This window comes from Symphalangus syndactylus, chromosome 3, assembly GCF_028878055.3.
Source record: "Symphalangus syndactylus isolate Jambi chromosome 3, NHGRI_mSymSyn1-v2.1_pri, whole genome shotgun sequence".
NCBI lineage: Eukaryota > Metazoa > Chordata > Mammalia > Primates > Hylobatidae > Symphalangus > Symphalangus syndactylus.
The window spans coordinates 59765802-59787785 of NC_072425.2; the positions used below are offsets into that span (position 1 = coordinate 59765802).

General features: G+C 41.5%; 1 long non-coding RNA gene across 1 annotated transcript in view; it reads right to left on the minus strand.

Annotated features, from left to right (window-relative positions):
* The window catches only part of LOC129479267 (uncharacterized), an 81548-nt gene that overhangs the window by 29333 nt on the left and 30231 nt on the right, over positions 1-21984 (minus strand). The window contains exon 2 of the long non-coding RNA XR_008656629.2: positions 21321-21526. This is a non-coding gene — a long non-coding RNA (uncharacterized lncRNA). The remainder of the gene's footprint in view (positions 1-21320; positions 21527-21984) is intronic.

Below are 21984 nucleotides of genomic sequence, written 5' to 3' on the forward strand. Positions count from 1 at the left end.
GGGGAATCAAAGAAAAGTGAATATTACAAATGCTGTTCTACCAAGCATTGTGAAAGACTGAGACACAAGGCTGTCAGCTTCCATACATCCCTAACAAATCTAACATGAAGAAGTGGGGTCTCTTTTTCCCCCTCTCCACACAATAACATCCACTTGAGCAGCTTGAAGTGTCTGTACCAGGAGGAGGGGCAGCTCCTGGTAGACACAAGGGAGAAATCATGAGGCAGCCTGTGATGTGCAGGACAGCATTTAGCAAGACCAGGCAGAAGGACCCAGAAAAAGTAGTCTTGTCCAGCAGATGGGCCTGGAAGAATTGCGAGGTGAAGCTAGCTGGGGTCCTGGGTCGGGTGGGGACTTGAAAAACTTTTCTGTCTTACAAGAGGTTTGTAAAATGGACCAATCAGCGCTCTGTAAAATGGACCAATCAGCACTCTGTAAAGTGGACCAATCAGCACTCTGTAAAATGGACCAATCCACAGGATATGGACAGGGACAAAGGAATAAAAGCCAGCCATCCCAGCCAGCAGCGGCAACCCACTCGGGTCCCCTTCCACACCATGGAAGCTTTGTTCTTTTGCTCTTCACAATAAATCTTGCTGCTGCTCACTCTTAAAGGTGGTACCCCTTTAAGAGCTGTAACACTCACTGCGAAGGTCCACAGCTTCGTTCTTGAAGTCAGCGAGACCACGAACCCACTGGAAGGAACCAAGTCTGGACACAGAATGACTCAAGAGAACAGAAGAGACACTGACACAGCATTGTCAGAGGATGAAGATCCTGCTTCACCCAGTAGAACAATAGCCAGGAGAGGAGTTCACAGCAGATTCAAGCAAGTAAAAGAATCAGTGAACTGGAAGATAGGACAGTTGGAATTATTGAGTCTGAGAAACAGAAAGAAAAAAATGAAGAAAAGTGAAAAGTGAACATACGCAGATAATATATTGAATATACATCATAATCTGCTCTTCCATTTAAATATGTGCATACAAATATTTTTTGCACTAAATTCTCAAAAATTAATAGAATTTCAAAAATGCAGTCATCAAAGGGGTCACCTTTTACAGCACCTGTTGAATAATTAATAACATTCCACAAAATATATTTGTTCAGTGCCTACTATGTTATTATTGTACAGTGGAGAGGCAAAGGTGAATACTACAGAGAGGTCAAATTCCAATGAGTGGGGTCAGGGCAGGGCTATGAGTATGCGACCTGGGCAGTCTCACACAGTGCTTGCTTTAATTATCTACGTCATTGTCCTAAAATTCTTAATAATTTCTGAACAAGGGCTCTGCAGTTTCATTGTGCACTGCAGCCCCACAAGTTACATAGCCAGACCTGGAGGACACATGAATATGAAGAAAGAGAGAGTGCAAAGACTGGGAGCCCCCAGCCAGGGTGGGGTGCAGCTTGAGGTCAAGGAGTATTTCCTGGAGCAAAGTAATTGTTGAAGAGCAATAAGAATTAGCCAGAGCTGAGATTCTCTCTAGTTTGAATATTCACTCATTGAGGGTTTAACCGTTTTTTTAAGATTAAACATACATCTTTGTACATGTGCATAATATTGTTGAAAAAAATTATACCAAACATGAAAACAAGGCAAAAGGATCTTCAGGCCTTTGGGATTATCCTAGAGGATTTCTTTACAGGCTACCTACAGGGTATCTGACTTACGTCTCCAGAGCAGGGGCCCGCAAATTTTTTCTGTAACGGGCCAGATAGTTAATATTTTTGGCTGTATGGGACATAAGGTCTCTGTCGCTACTACTCACTCTGCCACAGTAGCATGAAAACGTCCACAGATGATACACAGATGAATAGGCATGCTGTGTTCCTGGGTTCCACAGAGCAGGCTGGGGCTCCAGCTCTCAACTGCCAATCCTGCTCTAGGGCATGTAACTTCACTTTGACTCCTCATTTATGATTGATAAAGTCCCAGACTGGGTAAAGTTAGATGTTACCTTGCAGATTGATAAACGGCAAGTGATTTCTAACTGGTAGAGACCATAACCCCAAAACTTACAGCTTTATTGCCCAGCAGGATAGGAACAAGTTTTTTATTAACTACTTTTGTATTAACTTTGTGTGATCCTATCCCAGCAATCTTTCCTCCTCACTACATATGTCTGTATGTACATGTAGCTATAGATATGGATATAGATAGATATGACTAACTATAGATATCAGCTTCTCATATCTGCCTTTATATCCTCTTTGTCATCTTTCTGGTACCCTCAGTGATTAAATCTTTTACATATACTTACTCTATATTTGTATGAAAATTGTGTCTTTTAAGTTTTTTTTATTTTTACTATTTTTTAGAGACAGGGTCTTGCTGTGTTGCCCAGGCTGGAGTGCAGTGATGCGATCATAGCTCACTATAACCGCTAATTCCTAGGCTCATGCAATCCTCCTGCCTCAGCCTCTCAACTAGCTGGAACTACAGGTGTGTGTGTTACCATGCCCACCATGCCTGGCTAATTTTTTTTTTTTTTTTTTTTTTTTTTGTAGAGACAGGGTCTGGTTATGTTGCCCAGACTTGTCTTGAACTCCTGGCCTCAAGTGATCCTCCTGCCTCATCTCGAAAAATGCTGGGATTACAGGCATGAGCCACTCTGCCAGCCTTTTAACTTTTTAAAATATCAACAGTGCATCTTGTCAGCTTATATGAAAAGAGGCATAGACAGATAGAGAATTAATGAAGAGCTTTAACAGGTAATGCTGCAAATGTGATTCCCTCTAAAGTAAATGCAGCTCATCTCAACAGCCTGAATGACTCTGCCCCAATACAGAAATCTCACAATCTGCCTTATTTTTACATTCAAACCATCTACAGGAAAGAGATCTAGAGAAGAGTTATCCTGCTCCTCCATCAGCCCCAGTCTCACCTCCTCTAAGCCAAGAACCTGTAAGGCCAAGCCCTCCCCGCCCTTGCCCTGAATTCCTCCATGCTCTCCTGACATAGGAGCAACAAAATTCTTTCTCCTTAATTCCTCTAAGATACAGTTAGAATCTTCAAAGTAATAGTTTACTGCTGGATGCAGTGGCTCACACCTGTAATACCAGCACTTTGGAAGGCTAAAGCAAGAGAATCACTTGAGCCCGGGGGTTCAAGACTATCCTGGACAATGTGACGAAATCCTGTCTCTACAAAAAATTTAAAAATCAGCCCAGTATGGTGGCATGTGCCTGTGGTCCCAGCTGCTCGGGAGGCTGAGGGAGGAGGATCACTTGAGCCCAGGAGGTTGAGGCTGCAGTGAGCCACGTTCATGTAACTGCACTCCAGCCTGAATGGCAGAACAAGACCCTGTCTCAGAAACAAAAACAACAAAACAAAGTAATGATTTACTCTAAAGCCAGAAGTAAACAAAGGCATAAAAGCAGATTACCTGCAGAGGATGCTGTCAAAGTTCAATGACGCCAGCCCGAGCTCCTCAGATCTGGCTCATATGCACGTGGGCTGACACTCTACAGGGACAGGTACAAGGGCCAAGAGCAAAAGAAGGTAGCCCTGATGTGCATGGCTACACTGGGCCAGGCTACTGCCTGGTGTCTGTAAGTGCTCTTTTGTAGAAGAGAGTGAAGTGCGAGGATTTTAGAAAGTGTATTTAGATAATCAGAGGCTTAAACTACTTTGGACAATGGAGGCAGAGCCAGGGATCTACAGGCTTTGGGAATGGGATGGTTGCTGACCTGACAGCTCCCCTTCCCTCCTCCAGGACTCTCCATCCATTAGCCCACCATAATATACTCCTATGCATTTGAACTCTATCAAAAAACATACATCAAATAGTAAATGAATTGGGAGGAAATAATATAAATGATTTTTGTGGCATATTCACTAATTGCTTTCATTTTATAGAGTCTCCACAGCTTTTATATAAATTTTAATAAATTTTAATAAATAGGTGAAGAAAAATAAAGTTTAATAAATAGGTGAAGAAAAATAAAGTTTTTTCTTGTTTTGTTTTTGAGGTGGAGTCTTGCTCTGTCACCCAGGCTAGAGTGCAGTGGCTCACTGCAGCCTCCGCCTCCAGGGTTCGAGTGATTCTTCTGCCTCAGCCTCCCGAGTAGCTGGGATTACAGGCACTCATCACCAAGCCTGGCTAATTTTTATATTTTTAGTAGAGATGGGATTTCACCATCTTGACCAGGCTGGTCTTGAACTCCTGACCTCGTGATCCACTCGCCTGGCCTCCCAAAGTGCTGGGATTACAGGTGTGAGCCACCGTGCCTGGCCAGAAAGATTTTTTTTTTTTGAAGGGACAGAGACATCTTCATGTTTACTGTCACCCGTGGTACTTCCCATGTGGACCAATTTAAATCAGAGTCCTGACCATTGCTCTGTACCTTTAAATCCTCCTCCCTCGAAGTCATCTCACAAACATAAAATGAGGCTGTCTGTCCTTAATTATTTTGTTCCAGATTTGTTACAACCCAGCTCACTTGCCCTACTTAAAACGCTTCTTGTCTGGGTGTTTCTGTGAGCTTATCTGCAAGCGTTCCTCTCAACTGACAGCACAGCAGTGAAGAATTTCAAATTAGTGACAAAACATAGTTGAAAAGGCAAAACTGCAGTCTCTCAATGTGGAAAAAAAAGCCATCTACATCTACCCAGGTGGTTTATTAAAATTCTGTTTGTCTTTGAAATAATTCCTGTTTGGAAAAGTACACAATATATAGTGTATTCAAAAGGTATTTTAAATGCATTTATAGATATGGGAACATATATTTTATAAATGTATAAATTATATGTGTATGTGTGTGTATTATATAAAGTCCAGTCCGCTACAACACACAGTATGTCCTCTCACAATCAGAATGATGCCCATTGCTCTGAACCATGAGTAAGTGACAGATCGTATGGACACACTTGGCCAGTGGCGATTTACGCCCCATACTGCGCACTCTCTCAAGCAGTGAGCACTCTAAGTTGTGTATGTTCTGTCATGCATGTTGTTTACTTTCCTGTGTCTCTTTTTCTTCCATGTGTTTGTATTCTGGTGAGTGATTTTTATCCACTCTGGCTGATAAAACTTGTATAGGTCATTCAAGATGTGGAAATGCAAATTTTATGGCAACTGAAGGAGTTTTCAAGAAAATGGTCAAGAAGACATTAGGAAACAGGGTCCCAAAACCCATTAAGGTCTCACTAAGGCTTTTTCTATTTAGTCAAAACCAAGGTTTAACTTTTATTACAAAATCAAAAAGCTATAAGCAGATGTGTTTTCCAAATCAGATACTCTCAGTACTGGATCAAAATAGAAAAGTTTTTCCCACATTGGGGACTGCAAAGAAAGGTATCTATGCAATTGCCAACTACAATTCTAATTTAAGATACTCTGTATGTGTGAAGTCACAGAATTTTTCCTTGATTAGCTCAATCTCATTACCAAATCCTCACGACCTGCGTACACTTTGCCCTGTGATTGCAACCACCCCCCGCCTTGTGTAGCTTGTGCTGGGTAATATCTTTTTGGCATGATGTGTGTACTGGACTTGCTCACTGAGTTAATCAACAATTGTGTTTTAATATTTTCTGTTTATTGAACTTGGATTTCAGAGCACAGTTTACCTTTAGATATGTGCATGCTCTAGCAAATCATCAAACTTGAAGTAAATATTACTCTTCTCCTTTCTAATTGCTTACTTAGCAACTTTCTCTTCTTACACCAAGGGTAATTTGCACAGAAAATCAGGTACATATGTGCATTTAAAATGCACATCAAAATATTTCATAAAGAGACAGCATTATAATTCGCCAAAGTTTTCTTTTTCCCCTTTTGATGAAGAAAACAAGCCAAACACCCGTTCACTTCTGGACTGGAGATCAGCCAGCACAGCCTTGCTACTAAAAGATTAACTGAGCCTGCTTGTTTAGATAGTCTCTTAAGGTCATTAACAATGTTCTCTTTGACCAAGTTTTTTTCTCTTATGCTGTTTTGTGGGTCCCCTCTGAAGCACTGGACACTATTAGAATCTCCCTTCTCCCTCTACTTCCCAGACACTGCCATGTTCTGATCCCCTCTGACATCCCTATCTGCTCCTTCTCAGCATTTCCCCATGAGATCCCTCTTTCTTCTGTTGGCATCTTAAATCTAGATGCTCCCTGAAAGAGAGAGCATTAATGGCCCAGTTATTCACCCCACGTTTATCTGTACTCTTTGCCATATGACTTTGAAGTTCCTCTCACTGAAAAACGGGAGTATATTTCCCTGATCCTCAACTTCGGGTTCAGGCATGTGACTTCTTTAGACAAATGGAAAGTTAGTGGGCATGACATGATCAAATGCTCTCGAGTGATTGTGCTTGCCCTCTCCTGCCTCTGCCATTGCCATGAGAAGAACATGCCCAGACTAGCCCATTGAATCCAGAAGAGTCAACCTGCTGGTGGCAAGAAAAGGATGAGAGGCACCAGAAGCAGAGCTCACCCAGCATCAGCTGACTGCAGATCCATGGAACATAAATGATTGCTGCTGTCAGTCACTCAGTCATGAGCTCGTTTGTTATGCAGCATTGTTGGGGGCATAACTAACTGACAGACTCCCTGAGAGTCTGTTGCCCTTGCTTACCAAACTTGGCTAATTTCTGACGGCTTAGAGGCTAAACTGACCTATCATATTGTATGGAGCACCCTTCACGCAACTAACTCCATCTTAGGAAGACTCCATTTTACATTTCGTAGGGCACCTTGCCAACAAGGATAAGATGTTTTGCCTGAGAAATAAAAATAAAGACTACATTCAACCACATAAAGACACAAACAAGTACACACTTCCACCATCAGTTCTCCCCAGAGGACCCTGTGACCATCAAAGAGCTGGCCTTTAGCAGCTAGAATCAGCCATCTTAACTGACAACTGTCCCACTGTCACTCATGGTAAGAACTTGGCATTTGCCTACAAAGGCTGTGCCACATCAAAGACTTCCCTGCAAGACCAACTGGCCCAAACAAAGACTACTTTTGTCTTCTTTGCTCTCCCTAGACTGGTTCGTTAACCCTTTCTCCTATCTCTTTTTCTCTTGATGTTAAATGTTTGTTGTGGAATGTTTAATCTATAACACTTACATATTGATTAAGTGTACTATTATGTATGGTTTGCAATATTGGCTAACTTGTGGTGTGGCTTGAACCTGTGTGCCCACGGCTCTGACTGCTGAGTGAAGAGAGAGTTACTAAGAGAATTGCCTCCTTGGGAACTCTATGTAGCTCATGGCTTTTGCAAATGAAATAGCATCAGTAAAAGTCTGACATTGTGGAAAGACACAAATATGCATAGACCTGCTATCTCTAACCTTGTACTGCTCATGACACATATAATAATAAATAAAATTGAATGATAATAAATAAAATTATTATTACTAATAGATAAAAGTAACTAATAAAATAATAATACATGATAAATAAATAAGAGCTAGCATTTTTTAAGTTCCCACTATGTTTAAGGGTCATGCTAAGAGCTTTACATGTGTAATGTCTAAAACTTATGATTTTCCAAAATGAGGAGATACAATTATGCCGAATTATAAAAGAGGAAACTGAGACTCGGTGAGGTAACGTGACTTGCCCAGGTTCTCCAACTAAGGAAAGGCTCCCCAGCATGTGTACCAGGTCTGTCTCACTTCCACACACCAGGGCAAACTCTGAAAGCCACTTATTCCCTGAATTCATCCAAAGCAGCTTTACCTTTATCTGCTTTCTCTGTTGGCATTTCACATACTTTTTTTTTTAACCTAAGTGTCTCATTATTAAAAAGGAAACTTTGAAAACCATTGCCATACTCCATGCTGTCTTGTGACTCCTACCACAGCCAACCATGGACTGAGAGGGTAGTGAAACATCAACAAAGTCATCTTGAACCAAAGGCTCTGCCCCTGGAGTTCAGTCACACCACATAGCCTGTACCCACCCTGACAAAGATGGCACCTCTGATCTCATGGCAGCCTTCAATTCCAGAAAGATGTTTTGGAACTTCAGGAGTCTAAGCACCTTGGTCTGCAGAAACAGAGGATATGCTCCAGGTGTCTAACCACTTCCCTGTAACTGTACGAATGTTGGTTTTGTTTTTTTATGAATAGTGGGTGATGTGCAGGAATTGGCTTCCCATAGTGAAGTCCTCCTGTACCAGGCACAGTTCGATCAGAGAAACAGAAACCACTGTTTCCAGCAGAAAGTGATTTCATATCAGAAGTTGGGTGTTTTCAGACTACTGAAAGGAAGATAAGAGTGATAGGAGGCAGATGAGTTGTTGCCTGGGCCAGGATTGGGGCAGATTGATTGCCAAGGGGCACAGAGAAACAATATGATGGTGTTTGCCTAATTGTACATATCTGTCAAAATTCATCAAACCAGGCCAGGCACCATGGCTCATGCCCATAATCCCAGCACTTTGGGAGGCCAAGGTGGGAGGATCACTTGAGGTAAGAAATTCAAGACCAGCCTGAGCAACATAAGAAGACTCTGTCTCTACAAAAAAAATGAAAAAAAAAAAAATTACCCAAACATGATCGCATACACCTGTAGTCCCAGCTACTCTGGAGGCTGAGGTAGAAGGATCACTTTAGCCCAGGAGTTCAAGGCTGAAGTGAGCTATGATCATACCACTGCACACCAGCCTGGGTGATAGAAACTGTCTCTTAAGATATATATATATACACACACACACATACACATACACACACACACACATATATATGTATGTCTATATTGGCCGGGTGTGGTGGCTCATGCCTATAATCCCAGCACTTTGGGAGGCCAAGGTGGACAGATCTCCAGAGGTCAGAAGTTTGAGACCAGCCTGGCCAACATGGTGAAACTCCGTCTCTACTAAAAACACAAAAATTAGCCGGGTGCGGTGGTGGGCGCCTGTAATCCCAGCTATTCGGGAGGCTGAGGCAAGAGAATCCCTTGAACCCAGGAGGTGGAGGTTGCAGTGAGCCGAGACTGTGCCACTGCACTCCAGCCTGGGCAACAAGAGCAAAACTCCGTCTCAAAAAATAATAATAATAATAAAAATCATCAAAGTGTGTACTTACAATAAGTAAACTTGTTGTGTGTAAATTACACCTTGGTAAAGTTGTTTTTTTTTTTTAAATGTTGCCAAACGCTGGAGAATGAAAATCAGGACTACCACAGACAGTTAGATGACTACTACCTGCAGCATACAGGAACCAGGGGAAAACAAAACAAAACAAAACAAAACAAACAAACAAAAACCTCTTCACTATTGACTCTACCAAAAGCCCTGGGGCAGGCAAATGTCAGGGGAATCCAAAGGCTGCTGTGCGAATTCATGTCTGGCATCACTGGCAAAGAATGAAGCTTCTACCTGTCTCCCATTGCCCAGCTCCTCATCAACACATCTCAAATGCAGAATTTAATTTGCTTCCAGAATTTGGTGGCATGGGATTGTAGGAAGTATGTTTTCCAGGCTCCCAACCTTTGTACCACGACTGTAAAGCAAATATTGCAATAAAGCAAGTGGCATAAATTTTTTGGTTTCCCAATGCATATAAAAGTTGTTTACACTATACTGTAGTCTATTAATGTGAAATAACCTATGGCTAAAAAAGTATATAACCTAATTAAACAATACTTTATTATTAAAAGATGCTAGCAATCATCTGAGTCTTCAGCGAGCGATAATCTTTTTCCTGGTGGGAGTCTTGCCTTGATGTTGGTGGTTGATGATCATGGTACTGGTTGCTGAAGGTTGGGGTGGCTGTGGCAGTTTCTTAAAATAAGACAATAATGTTTCCAACATCCATTGACTCCTCTTTTCATGAAAGATTTCTCTGTAGCATATGATGCTGTTTGATAACATTTTACCCACAGTAGAACGTCTTTTAAAATTAGAGTCAATCCTCTCAAAACCTGCTGCTAAGTTTATGTAATATCCTGAGTTCTTTGTTGTCAACAATGTTCATAGCATCTTCACCAACAGCAGATTCCAACTCAAGAAACTACTTTCTTTGCTTACCCATCAGAAACAACTTATCTGTTCAAGTTTTATTATGAGATTGCAGCAATTTAGTCATATCTTCAAGCTCCACTTCTAATTCGAGTTCTCTTTCTATGTCCACCACTTCTGCAGTCACTCCTCCACTGATGTTTCAAACCCCTCAAATTCATACATGAGAGTCAAAATCCATTCTCCCAAACTTCTATTAATGTTGATATTTTGACCTCCTCTCATGAATTACAAGTGTTCCTAATGCCATCTAAAATAGCTAATCCCTTCCAGAAGGTTTTCTATTTACTTTGCCCAGATCCATCAAAAGAAGCACTGTCCATGACAGATATAGCGGTAAGGGCCTTAAGAAATGTATTTCTTGGCTGGGCACAGTGGCTCACACCTGTAATCCCAGCACTCTAGGGGGCCGAGGGGGGCAGATCACCTGAAGTCAGGAGTTCGAGACTAGCCTGGCCAACATGGTGAAACCCTGTCTCTACTAAAATACCAAAAAAAAAAAAAAAATCATCTGGGTGTGGTAGTGCATGTCTGTGATCCCAGCTACTCGGGAGGCTGAGGCAGGGGAATCGCTTGAACCTGGGAGGCAGAGGTTGCAGTGAGCCGAGATCTTGCCACTGCACTCCAGCCTGGGCAACAGAGTAAGATTCCGTCTCAAAAAAAATGTATTTCTTAAATACATTTGAAAGTCAAAATTAGTATTCAATCCATGGGCTGCAGAATGGACATGTGTAAGTGTGCGTGAAAACAACATAAATCTCCTTGTCCATCTCCATCAGTGCTCTTGGATGACTAGGTGCATGGTTATTGAGTAATAATATTTTGAAAGAAATCTTTTTTTCTGAGCAGCAAATCTCACCAATGGGCTTAAAATATTCAGGAAACCATGCTATAAATAGATGTGCTTTCATCCAGGCTTTGTTGTTCCATTTATAGAGCACAGGCAAAGTAGATTTAGCCTAATTCTCAAGGACTCTAGGATTTTCAGAATGGTAAATGAGCACTGACTTACAGTCACAGGCTGCAATAGTCCCTAACAAATGATTCAGCCCATCCTGGGAACCTTCGAAGCCAGGCATTGACTTCTCCTCTCCAGCTATGAAAGTCTTAGATTACATCTTCTTTCAATAGAAGGCTGTTTTATCTACTTTGAAAATCTGTTTTGTGTACCCACCTTCATCAGTGATCGTAGACATTCTGGATAACTTGCTGCAGCTTCTACGTCAGCATTTGCTGCCTTACCTTGAACTTTTATGTTAAGATGGCTTCTTTCCTTAAACCTCATGAACCAACTTCTGCTGGCTTCCAACTTTTCTTCTACAGCTTCCACACCTCTCTCAGACTTCGCAGAATTGAAGAGTTGGGGCCTCACTCCAGATTAGGCTTTGGCTTAGAGGAATGTTGGGACTGGTTTGATCTTCTCTCCAGACCACTGCAACTTTCTCCCTATCAGCAATAAGGCTGTTTTGCTTTTTATCATTGATGTGTTCACTGGAGTAACATTTTTAATTTTCTTCAAGAACTTTTCCTTTGCATTCACAACTTACCTGTTACGTGCAAGAGGCCTAGCTTTTATCGTATCTTGGCTTTTGACATACCTTCTTTGTTAAGTTTAATCATTTCTAGCTTTTGATTTAAAGTGAGAGACATGTGACTAGAACTCTTAGAGGCCATTGAAGGGTTACTAATTGGCCTAATTTCAATATTATTATATCTCAGGAAATTGAGGAAATTAGGAGGCCCAAGGAGACATAGAGAAACAGAGACAGAGGAACAAGTGGTTGGTAAAGCACTCAAAACACACACAACGTTTATTAAGTTTGCCATCTTATATAGGCATGGCTTGTGGTGCCCCAAAACAGTTACAACAGTAATATCAAAGATCCCTGATCAGAGATCACCATAACAGATATAATAAGTGAAGTATTGGGAGAATTTCTAAACTATGACACAGAGACACAAAGTGGACACATGTTGGTGGAAAAATGTCACAAGGATTACGTGAGTCCTGGAGTTCAAGACCAGCATGGGCAACATAGCAAGACCCTGTCTCAAAAAAAATGGCACCAATAGATAGACTTGCCCAACACAGCATTGCCACAAACCTTCAATTTGGAAAAAAAAAAAAAAAAGGCAGTATCTGCAAAGTACAATAAAACAAAGTTTCAATACAACAAGATATGCCTGCATACAGGAACGCCTAAAAGCAGAGTCAGAGAGAAGGACTTAAATACAGTAGTTTATTTGGGAGATGTATTAGTTTCCCATTGCTGCTGTAAAAAATTACTGCAAACGTAGTGGCATTTTGTTAGAATAGCTCTATGAAACTAATATATGGAGGTAAAATCAAGGTGATGGCAGTGCTGCCTTCCTTCTGGAGGATTTAAGGAAGAATTCATCCCTCGCCTTTTTCAGCTTTTGTTGCTTGCATTCCTTGGCTCATGGCTGCATCACTCTGACCTCTGTTTCTATTGTCACATCTCTTGCTCTGACTCTCCTGCCTCCTTCTTAAATGGACTCTTGTGATTACATAGGGCCAAGCTGGATAATCTATATCCTTAACTTAGTCACATCTGAAAAATCCCTTTGCCACATTAACATATTCGCAGGTTCTGAGGATTCATATGAGAACATCTTAGGGATCCAATATTCTCCCTTCCACACAGCGTAATGAAAGGCCACAACTGGAAACAGATCAATTCTGCCAAAACCTCCCAATCCACACACTGAGAGCTCCCAGAATAGCCCATCTGAGCAAAGGGCTGCTGGAGCATTTATTTTCAGGCTTCCACCTCCTTTGAGAGCTGGTCCTAGGAGCACTGACCTTTCCTCACTGCTGGGCTGTTTTCATGCTGGTTGAGTGGTGATATGGTTTGGATCTATGTCCCCCACAAATCTCATGTTGAATTGTAATCCCCAGTGTTGAAAGTGGGGGCTGTGGGAGGTGACTGGATCATCGGGTGGTTTCTCATGAATGGTTTTAGCACCATCTCCATTGGTGCTGTTCTCAGTACAGTGAGTTTTCACAAGATCTGGTTGTTTAAAATTGTGTAGCACCTCCCCCCTGTTTTGCCCCTGCTCCCAGCCACGGGAAGTGCCAGCTCCTCACTTTGCCTTCCACCATGATTGTAAGCTTCCTGAAGGCTCCCCAGAAGCCAAGCAGATGCCAGCATCATGCTTCCTGTACAGCCTGCAGAACCATGAGCAATTAAACCTTTTTTCTTTATAAATTACCCAGTCTCAGGTATTTCTTTATAGCAATGCAAGAATGGACTAATAGAAGTGGGCTGCATGACATCAGAGAAGGCCCAGGCATGTGCTTGAGGTGGAACATTGTCAAGCTTACCCACAACTGCTTGCTGAAACTACAGATGAAATCATAGATGGGCCAATGGAATGTGATGTGGGACATGAGAGGCATCTGCTACAAGGAGAGAGCCTAATTCTGCTTGCCAAGAATGCACATTTTATCCAGCATGCCAATCCCTGGCAACTGCTTAGAATTTGATATTTGATTTTGAGTAGCAACTCTAGCCTATTTCTAATATGCTACTCCAAATAATATGCCTCCTGTTCAACATTTAGATTTATGAAGTAGTTATCTAACAGGGCTGTATTATTAAATGCATAGGACAAGGCTTCCCATGTGGTTAGGGGTCAAAGTTGCTCTTAAGGAGAAGGATATTACCAAATGTGATCATCAGGCAGCAAGCAGGTCAGAAAATAAGGTTTTAAAAGGGATCCGCAAAAGAATCACACAGACAAAGACAGTGGCTGTAGCCCACTGGCAGATGAGAAGGAATTTGCTAGGTCAGCCAGAAGGTCTCAGATAGGTTACATGGTGGTGAGACATGCACTTCACTTCATATAAAATCCTAATTTATTGAAACTCTGTGAAAGAGTCTCAGCCAAAGAAAAGCCAAGATCCAAACCCAGTTTCCCTAATCCTAAATCTCATCATTTTTCCCTTACTGCAGAATGAGTCCTTTCACTTGTTGATGAGAGTCAGGAGAATGTCCAGGTTTTTCAAAGATGGGTGTGCAGCATCTGGCCCTGTGCTGTCTACTGTTGAAGGGGAAGAGCAGCAGAGGTCTCTAGGTGTTCCAAGAGTCCTCATGGAGAAGAATGCACCTGGGGAAAGGCAGGCTCCTGGTGACCCAGAGGGAAACACGGACCAGATGAGCAGAGGAGCTGGGTTTTTCTAGGTCTCACTGTGAGCAGGCATCATGTTCCTGCTGCAGACCCTCCTGTAGTGTCTTGGTAAAGGAGCTGAGATGACCTTGGGCTGTTCTTGCTCCATTCTCCAGAGAGAGTTTGCCTCTCAATCTCTCCTTTCCCTAGGTTTTAAAGCTCTCTGGGATTGTGCCTTCCATTAGAGGCCACAATCCTCTTTTCTTCCAACTTCACCCAACAAGATCCAAAGCTATTTATTTTTCTGGATGTGTCCAGAACAGAAGCTCCTGACACTTTGCTAATACTCTGGATGTTTCGACAATTTTTCCTGGCAGCTAGCTTGTCACAGACGTCCAGTGGACTCTTCTCTCCACTATTCCCCACTACCTTCCCTTGACAAAACCTTGGGTGCTTTAAATGAGTCATGCAGCCAAGGAGTTCAAGTCCAGCACCGCAGCAACTTCCTTTGCTCAGCCATTCCTCCCTGCTGAGTCCTTCACTGTCTGACTTTCCTTCCTGTCATTTCCAGGGAAGCATTAACCACTCTTTTGGAAACCCATCTAAATTGAATGGCTCCAGGCTCCATTGGTGGGAAGCGAATTCCATTTTATACAAAACTCTGGTTTATTAAAATTTTGTGAAGAAATCTTCTTCAGTCTAAGAGAGCCATTGTGTACCATCAGTCTTTGTTCAGCCATTAGGACTTGTTCAGTCTCACAGAAACAGATTGAATGAAATATCTTTCCCCAATATTTTTGTTTTTTCTTAATGTGGAATGGAAAATAGTTATCTTGGATCACTATGGACCATGCTGTCTCAAGACCATTACATGCTTGACCCTTGTCATTCATCTCCCAATTCAGACGTACATCCTCAGAGTCCTTCCCTGACCACCAAACAGCCCCCAGTTACCTTGTCACGTTACCCTATTTTATTCTCTCCATAACATTTATCAGGATCTGAAATTGACCCTGTTTGTTATTTACTAGGGTTGTTTTTGTTGTTGTTTGTTAGTTCTTATCTTCCAAGGAACACAAACTCCATGAGCATAGGGACCTTGATTCGTCACTAGTTGGGGGAGTCACCAGGGCTGGTCCCAAATTTCAAGTTCCCCTCTTCTCCATGTGTAAGATTATATGTCCCTTCTCCAATTAAAGTTGAGCACAGCCATGTGGTTTTGATCACATAAAAGCTGGATCAAAGCATATGTGTCATTTCCAGGGGGAAGGTTCATGAACTAGTGTGTGATTTGCCAAATAAAGATGAAGTGGTTGCAGAAGCACATGTTCTGATGGAGCCTCCATCATCCTGGGTAAGAGGCTGGTGACAATGATCAGAGCTCCCCAATGGCCCCTACTAGACTTCTAATGTGAATAAACAATATATCTTTGTTGTATTAAGTCATTGAGGTTTGGAGGCTGTTTGTTACTGTACCATACTCTAGCTATCCTGACTGTGTTTCCTAATGCTGCTGTAACCAGTAACCCTACTTAGTCACTTAAAAAAAATCACAAATCTATTATCTTACAGTTCTGGAAGTCAGAAGCCCAAAATGAGTCTTATGAGGGTAAAATTAGGGTGTTGATAGGGCTGTGTTTCTTCTGAAATTGTCAAAGGAGAATCTGTTTTCTTGCTATACCAGATTCTAGAGGCCACCTTCATTCCTTAGCTAGTCGGCCCTTACTCCATCCTCAAAGCATATCACTCCAACCTCTGCTTCCATCACCACATCGCCTTCTTTCTGACTCATCCTTTCCTCTAATGAAAACTCTCAGGATTACATTGAGCCCACCTAGATAATCCAGGATAATCTCTCCAATCTCAAAGTCCTTAATTTAATCACATCTGCAAAGTCCCTTTTTTCATGCAAGGTGGCATATTAACAGGATATGGGAATTAGGACATGGACATCTTTGTGGGAGAAGGGTGTCATTATTCGGTATACCACACTAACTACTGCAATAGTAAATCCATCACACCAAAAACAGTACCCACCATATTAAAGGCTCTCAGTTAATATTTGGGGAATGAATAAATGAATGAACAGATAAGATAGAACGGAACAGCAGAGCAGAGCACAGCATAGGATGTAAATAGATTTTTTTTTTTTTTGTCAACAGCATTTGTAGTCTAGCTACAGCTTTAAAAAAACATGGCTCCTGAAATGCCTCTTTATTTAAAGTTTACCATTTCTTTGTCTAAAAATGATATTGACAGAGTCTAACTTCAACCTTAAAAGAAAATGCTGATTGAAGTTAGCCAAGGGCATAACTTTTTCTAAGTCAAGGTGGTTTGAGTTTTTTTTTTTTTGGCCAGAGGGTAGTTGGTATTTTGTTGTTGTTGTTTGGCTTTGTCTTTCATATTCTTCTTTACTCTGATACTTTGAGAATTTTTCCAGCCAGATCAAGAGAAACACCAGGGCCCTCACACAATCCTAATGTCCAGGATGATGTGGAAGAAAGAACAGAGGACTTTCAGCCAGACATTCCTGGGTTGGAAACTTAGCTACATCATTATTAGTTACATGACTTTGTGCAATTTACTCTGTCTGTGCCCCTTTTTCTTCAACTATGGTGGGGTAAGAATACCACTTCAAACTGTTGCTTAGACAATTCCATAAGACATATACATGGAACTCATGTTTCATAACACTTAGCGCAAGGCAAGCACACTCAATGCCAACTTCCCACTTCCCCCTCCTCACCCTCCAGCTTCCCATGCCCTTACAACACAGAGAGTTCAGTATGTGCTATTTAAAACTATCTCTTTCTCTGCTGTCTACATCTCAGGAGTCAGGAGGGATGGCTGTTTCCTGAAGAAGAGCTCTGTCCCTCTCTGAGATAATGTTCAGGAAGCCATTACCACATCATATTCTGTAGTTACACTCAAGGCATTCTTTAATCATCATCATCGTAGCTAACATTTTTTGAACGTTTGTGGCAAGAATTGTTCTAAAATATCCTGTATGTATAACTTAATATGCACAACAACCCTATGAAGTATGTATTATTATTATTTCTGTTTTACAAATGAAAAACTAAAGGTCAAAAGTGATATAACTGGAGACAGGTAGAGAGTTAATCTGTGTCCCAAGCCTCCACTCTTGATCACCATGCTAGACTCAGTGAACCTACAGTGTTCTGGAAACCAGGGAAGATGCCTTTTTAGTGAGTCATGGAAAGACTACAAACTAAATGGAGTTTGGAGCTTGGACCTGCTCTGTCTTGCTCCTCCACAGCTCTGCCAGCTGGCCATGAACAAAGCAATGGGTGAGAGGCCCATGAGTAACAAGGGAGTTCAAGTCAAACCAGGGAGGAAAATATTTTAGCATTAAACAGTGTCTTTTGCATTTGTGCAGAAAACCAAATAACGTGGCACATAAACACATCTCCTGGAAATCAGAACGACAGGTTAGAGGAGAAACGAGATGCTAGAGCCTCAATCCAGCCTTTTGGGGGTAGACCATAGTTGCCTTGGGGTCAGAAAACTGCACCTTGGAACTTGAGTTCTATTGCATAATTTGTATTTTCCAAGAGCACGTCTTCTCGCCTTATGTTCTTTGACAAATTTTGTTTAGAAGATGTTGGCCTGTCTCAGCTGACCTAAAGAGTACAGAGGAAAAAGCCTGGACTTGGAAAGAAATGATGTGATTTTGTTAGAGGCTGAGTGTGGATTTTGCAGAGGGAGTGAGGATGGGAGAGGTGATGCTAGGAAGCATATGACAGTTAACCTGTATATGCCTCCACCTTCTGGGAAGTACCTTGCTAAAGGCCTTCTCAACAGACACTGTGGCTCCCCTGGTGATGGTGGGGGATGGCCCTATTTGAATGAATGGTTGTTCCCTTGTAATCTATTGCAGTTAATGGACCCTGTCCTCCAGGTAGGTCTGTTCAATGATATTCTCCACGAGTACATGTGACTTCTGGCTAATGCTAGTGCCAGAAGCCTCTAAAGCCACTGGCCACCTGCCCTAGCTAAATAACACTGAATGCTGACAAATAAAAATGACAGTTGGTTTCATTTAGTAAACTTTCAAAGTGCTTCCTTGGAAGACAAGGCACTGAGGTTGGAAACTTTTAAGGCTACGTGATTATTTCAGTGCCATCCATTTTGGAGTTGCCTCCTCATAAATTACAAACCCGGCAAAGACTACAGACAGTACGAGGAAGCCTAGAGAGTCACACACGCATTCTAACACACAGGTCAAGGAACAACGACCTCTCCAAAGCACTTTTGATAACAACTTACTTGCCTCACTTCTTGACTCCACTTTCTCTCAGCAAATTATGATCCCCGGCCCTTACATGTGGGCCCTTACATGTATTTGCCGGGAGTCATGCAACTGCACTCTTACTAATTCTTTGCAGTATTTTTGGTATGAACACTATCATAAATTAAAGATGGGCACATATTCTTCACCATTCTTGCCATTAAGAGGTGGAGTCCAATTCTCCTCCCCTTGAAGCTAAGCTGACTTTAATGACTTGCTTGACCAACAGGATGTGGTGGAAGTGATGTTGAGTCTAGATTATAGAAGCTTCACAACCTCTATCCAGATGACTCAAAATACACTCCTGGAGCCCTGCACCATAGTGCAAAATATCTGACTACCCTGGTACCGCTGCCTTGCAGGGGAGACCATGTGCAGGCATTCTGATAGCCCCAGCTGAACCCTGCCTTCTAGCATGACTGCCAGTGTGCCTGAGTTGTGAGGGAAACTTGCTTGGAGCCTGCAGAGCAGCCTTTCACCAGCTGAATATCATCAATTAGCTTCATTTGATGGCACAGAGAGGTGAAGAATCACCCAGCTGTATCCTTCCCTAATTCCTGACCCACAGACTCGTGGAGGAGAGCAAAATGGTCGCTGTTTAAGCTACTGAGTCTTAGAGTGGTTCATTGCACAGCAATAAACAACCAGAACAACTATCTAATCAGTTACAAATTCCTAGAAATTAACTACTGTTATCCCACATTGACCTTCACTCTCTTGTCCACCAAATACTTTGCTTTGCACTAAGGGCAGACCTAATCAATGCTTCTGGAATAAGTGTATTTGGGTCTGTCTATTTCTGCTTTATTAAACAATCAGGAAGAGCCCTCATTTTTGTAGTGAGCAGATTCACTTCAGATACTGAAAAAAAATTGACTTAATTTGTCAATTTCTTCCATATTTCAGAGATGATTGACATATAAAGTTCACGGGTTTAATATTTCCATTATCATCTTCATAATGCCTTCTTACAAGAAGGAACTATGATGTCCATATATGCTCTACTTCACTTACATTATGTGGGGGCATTTAAAAACCAAGTCTAACAGCTGACCACAATACCATAAAGCTAGAAATTATCAACCAAAGAATAGTGAATGCAGCCAAAGTACTGTCTGCTTTGGAGAATATATTTCCCTTGGGACTAATATATTTACACCAGCACTGAGCACATTGTAAGCATTCAACAAATGCTAGCCACTATTGGTATTAAAGACTTGTATGTGTATACATATATATATATATATATTTTTTTTTTTTTTTTTTTTGAGAGAAAGAGTCTTGCTCTCTCTCTCAGGCTGGAGTTCAGTGGCTTGATCTTGGCTCATCGTAACCTCCGCCTCCTGGGTTCAAGCAATTCTCCTGTCTCAGCCTCCCAAGTAGCTGGAACCACAGGTGCATGCTACCACACTTGGCTAGTTTTTTGTACTTTTAGTAGAGTTGAGAGTTCTCCATATTGGTCAGGCTGGTCTGGAACTCGTGACCTCAGGTGATCCACTCGCCTTGGCTTCCCAAAGTGCTGGGATTACAGGCGCCTGGCCAAGATATATATAATTTTTAAACCCTGTTTAAAAATTTTTATCTCCTGTTTTAATTCAACAGGAGATAACTAATGCTACTCTGTCGAGTTCAAAAACATACAGTCAAAATGTTAAGAAATGTGATGTTTTGCTAACCCTGTGCACCCTCATCAGAAAATAGGTACTATTTCTGGTAGACTTTTTGAAATATTATAAATAGTATGATAACCCCTTCTAATCTCCAACTAGGAATCTAATACAGACTCAGTCTTTTATTTCCGAATGATGAAACCAAGTTCCAAAGAGGAGTAAGGCAATTTGCCCTGGACCACACAGCCAGACCCAGAACCCGTGACTCCTAACTTCCCATCCAGGATTCTGTCCATTCATGCTGCTTCTCTTGAACCAAATCATAATACACCAGCATTGCTGTTGTTTTCAGAAAACAAAGAAGAAAACAAAAAGGTTCTCCTGAACTCTGTTGTTTTTTCTTGGGAAGATGATGGCAGAGCATTGAAATAGACTTTGTACTTGACTTTTACAATGTATCAGATCTAGAACTCAGGCTGTATCTTTTAGGACCTATAGGAACCTCCTATAGGATTTCTTCCAGATGTGCCTTTGGACATCCAGGAAATATTTGAAGCCTAGGTCTCCTATGAATGTTTCTATTGCAGGAAATATAGTTTATGAAAAGAAAGGAAGTGTTGACGGGCAGCTTATATGGGTCATATGTTATACTGTAGATTTGGGCACTACACCAACATATTTTCATCCTCTAGCTGCAGCACTGTATCTCAAAACTTCGAGATTTACAATCCTATTATTGTAAAATCAAATGATATATGCCCAAGTATGAGGTGAGGCTTTTCCCCCTAAATCATCCTTCAAACAAGAAAGATTTTATCAAAGTCCTTTTATTCTATTTCTTAGAAATTAGAAATCATACAAAAATTAGCCAGGTGTGGTGGCAGGCACCCTGTAGTCCTAGCTACTCAGGCAGAGATGGGAGGATCACCTGAGCATGGGAGGCTGCAGTGAGCCGTGATCATGCCACTCCACTCGAGCCTGGGTGATAAAGTGAGACCCTGTCTCAAAAAATTAAAAAAAAGCAAATTATCTCATAGTATGGAAGTAATACTTCACTTACCTTACTGTTGGCAAGGCCACATTCGCCTGAAAAATCATAACCAATGGTAGTTTAGTTGCTTAGAGAGGTTACCTTAAGAAGTGTATTAGCCAGTATATAGAATAGACCATGATGCAGTAAAAAATTAACTCTGAAATCTCAGAGGCTTAACACATAAAAATTTACCTGTCACTCATACACGTGCCACTGTGGGCCTGGGCAGTCTCCAGGAAGGTGCCCTCCAGGCGGTGACTTACCTTTAAACTTGTGGCCCCACCTCCAACACAAGGCTTTCTTGGTTGCCAACGCAGGAGCGGGGAGAGTTGGGATGTCACACAGGGACTTCTCACTGCCACAGAGAAGCTGACACAGGTGTTTCCAACTGACATTTAATTGGCCAAAATTGCTTGACTATGAGAAGTCAGTGAGTGTGGTCTTGATCTTCCGTGTGCTCAGGAAAGATCTATAGGAAACAGGACCTAATAAGTGCCACGTATTTCCTCATTCATATGGGGTAAATGCTCAATGTAGATTTAGTAATTACATGACTTCACAATGGAAAGGGTTGAAGGTTGTCATAAACAAGCCTCTTAAAGGTCACTTTAAAAAGCAATACTGGAGGCTGAAACAACTGGATATCCATTTGGGGAAAAATATCTCAACTCTTACTTGAATACATAACACAAAAATGAATTTGATGTGGGACCTAGATCTAAACTAAAAACTAAAACTATGAAAGTCCTAGAAGAAAACATAGGGGAAAATCTTCAGATTTGGAGTAGGCAAAGATGTCTTAAGAAAATGCACAAACCATAAAATATTGATATATTATAGTTTATCAAAATTTAAAACATATGCTTTATGAAATGTAGCTTTAGGAAAATAAAAAGGCAAGTCAAAGAAGCAAAGAGAATATTCAAT